This window comes from Lissotriton vulgaris, chromosome 5 (genome assembly GCF_964263255.1).
Source record: "Lissotriton vulgaris chromosome 5, aLisVul1.2, whole genome shotgun sequence".
In the NCBI taxonomy this organism is placed as follows: Eukaryota; Metazoa; Chordata; class Amphibia; order Caudata; family Salamandridae; genus Lissotriton; species Lissotriton vulgaris.
Genome location: NC_141693.1, coordinates 913,476,556 through 913,479,540, shown reverse-complemented (window position 1 = coordinate 913,479,540; position 2,985 = coordinate 913,476,556). Strand labels below are relative to the sequence as shown.

General features: G+C 50.0%; 1 long non-coding RNA gene across 1 annotated transcript; it reads left to right on the top strand.

Moving 5' to 3' along the window:
- Positions 1-1,148: 1,148 nt before the first annotated feature.
- On the top strand, positions 1,149-2,681 carry LOC147711792 (uncharacterized). The gene is made up of 3 exons (XR_015295719.1): positions 1,149-1,579; positions 1,638-2,081; positions 2,203-2,681. It is a non-coding gene; the product is annotated as an uncharacterized LOC147711792 (long non-coding RNA).
- The last annotated feature ends 304 nt before the right edge of the window (positions 2,682-2,985 follow it).

The window sequence follows — 2,985 nt, the reverse complement described above, 5'->3', positions numbered from 1 at the left end:
GTCTGTGGTTGTGTGTCTGTGGTTGTGTGTCTGTGGTTGTGTGTCTGTGGTTGTGTGTCTGTGGTTGTGTGTGTGTTTGTGTGGTTGTATGTGTGTGGTTGTATGCGTGTGGTTGTATGCATGTGGTTGTATGCGTGTGGTTGTATGCGTGTGGTTGTATGCGTGTGGTTGTATGTGTGTGGTTGTATGTGTGTGGTTGTATGTGTGTGTGGTTGTGTGTGTGTAGATGTGTGTGGTTGTGTGTGTGGGTGGTTGTGCGTGTGTGGTTGTGTGTGTGTGGTTGTGCGTGTGAGGTTGTGTGTGGGTGTGTGTGTGGGTGGGTGTGTGTAGTTGTGTGTGTGTGTAGTTGTGTGTGTGTAGTTGTGTGTGTGTGTGTAGTAGTTGTGGGTGTGTGTGTGTAGTTGTGTGTCTGTGGTTGTGTGTGTGTGGTTGTGTGTGTGGTTGTGTGTGTGTGGTTGTGTGTCTGTGGTTGTGTGTCTGTGGTTGTGTGTCTGTGGTTGTGTGTCTGTGGTTGTGTGTCTGTGGTTGTGTGTCTGTGGTTGTGTGTCTGTGGTTGTGTGTCTGTGGTTGTGTGTTTGTGTGGTTGTATGCGTGTGGTTGTATGCGTGTGGTTGTATGTGTGTGGTTGTGTGTGTGGGTGGTTGTGCGTGTGTGGTTGTGTGTGTGTGGTTGTGCGTGTGAGGTTGTGTGTGGGTGTGTGTGGGTGGGTGTGTGTAGTTGTGTGTGTGTGTAGTTGTGTGTGTGTAGTTGTGTGTGTGTGTGTGTAGTAGTTGTGTGTGTGTGTGTGTAGTTGTGTGTGTGTGGTTGTGTGTGTGTGGTTGTGTGTGTGGTTGTGTGTGTGTGGTTGTGTGTGTGTGGTTGTGTGTGTGGTTGTGTGTCTGTGGTTGTGTGTCTGTGGTTGTGTGTCTGTGGTTGTGTGTCTGTGGTTGTGTGTCTGTGGTTGTGTGTCTGTGGTTGTGTGTCTGTGGTTGTGTGGTTGTGTGTCTGTGGTTGTGTGTCTGTGGTTGTGTGTCTGTGGTTGTGTGTCTGTGGTTGTGTGTTTGTGTGGTTGTATGCGTGTGGTTGTATGCGTGTGGTTGTATGCGTGTGGTTGTATGCGTGTGGTTGTATGTGTGTGGTTGTATGTCTGTGGTTGTGTGTGTGTGGTTGTGTGTGTGTGTGGTTGTGTGTGTGTGTGTGTGTGTGTGTGTGTGTGTGGTTGTGTGTGTGTGTGTGGTTGTGTGTGTGTGGTTGTGTGTGTGGTTGTGTGTGTGGTTGTGTGTGTGTTTGTGTGTGTGCGGTTACAGAAGGATGTATGTGGAAGAGAGCAGTACATCAGCACAGGAGAAGAGAACAGGGAGTTAGAGAAGGAGGCGGAGGAAGGGAACAGGGGATCAGCACGGGGGAAGAGAACAGGGAGAAGGAGAAGGGGGCAGCGTGGAAGAGAGCAGCAGATCAGCATGGGAGAACAGAACAGGGAATTAAAGAAGGTGGTGGGGTGGAAGAGAGCAGCAGATCAGCACAGGAGAAGAGACAAGGGAGTTAAAGAAGAAGGCGGTGGAAGAGAGCAGCAGATCAGCACACGAGAAAAGAACATGGAGTTAAAGAAGGAGGCGGGGTGGAAGAGAGCAGCAGATTGGCGTAGGAGAAGAGAACAGGGAGTTAGAGAAAGAGGCGAATGGAAGAGAACAGCAGATTAGCGCAGGAGAAGAGAACATGGAGTTAAAGAAGGAGGTGGGGTGGAAGAGAGCAGCAGATCAGCACAGGAGAAGAGAACAGGAAGTTAGAGAAGGAGGTGGATGGAAGATAGCAAAAAGATCATCACAGGAGAAGAGAACAGGGAGTTAGAGAATGAGGCATGTGGAAGACAACTGCAGATCAGCACAGGTGAAGAGAACAGGGAGTTAAGGAAGGAAGCGGGTGGAAGAGAGCAGCATCACAGCAGAAGAGAACATGGAGTTAAAGAAGTAGGCGGGTAGAAGAGAACAGCAGATCAGCACAGGAGAAGAGAAGCGAACAAGGAGTTAAAGAAGGAGTTGGGGTGGACGAGAGCAGCAGATCAGCACAGGAGAAGATAACAGGGAGTTAAAGAAGGAGGTGAGGTGGATGAGAGCAGCAGATTAGCACAGGAGAAGAGAACAGAGAGTTAAAGAAGGAGGCGGTTGGAAGAGAACAGCAGTTCAGCACAAGAGAAGAGACCAGGGAGTTAAAGAAGGAGGTGAGGTGGATGAGAGCAGCAGATCAGCACAGCAAAAGAGAACAGGGAGTTAAAGAAGGAGGCGGCTGGAAGAGAGCAGCAGATTAGCACAGGAGAAGAGAACAGAGAGTTAAAGAAGGAGGCGGCGTGGAAGAGAGCAGCAGATCAGCACCGGAGAAGAGAAGAGAACAGGGAGCTAGAGAAGAAGGCGGGTGGAAGAGAGCAGCAGATCAGCTCGGGAGAAGAGAAGTGAACAGGGAGTTAGAGAAGAAGGTGGGTGGAAGAGAGCAGCATAACAGCACAGCAGAAGAGAACATGGAGTTAAAGAAGGAGGCGGGACGAAGAGAGCAGCAGACCAGCACAGGAGAAGAGAACAGGGAGTTAGAGAAAGAGGTGAGAGGAAGAGAACAGCAGATTAGCGCAGGAGAAGAAAACAGGGAGTGAAAGAAGGAGGCGGGTTGGAAGAGAGCAGCAGATCAGCACAGGAGAAGAGAAGAGAACAGGGAGTTAGAAAGGAAGCAGGGTGGAAGAGAGCAGCAGATCAGCACGGGAGAAGAGAAGAGAACATGGAGTTAGAGAAGGAGGTGGGTGGAAGAGAGGAACAGATCAGCACAGCAGAAGAGAACAGGGAGTTAAAGAAGGAGGTGAGATGGAAGAGAGCAGCAGATTAGCAGAGGCTAAGAAAACAGGGAGTTAAAGAAGGAGGCGGTGGAAGAGAACAGCAGATCAGCACAGGAGAAGAAAAGAGAACAGGGAGTTTGAGAAGGAGGTGGGTGGAAGAGAGGGAGGCCAATAGATAGAGGGAGGGA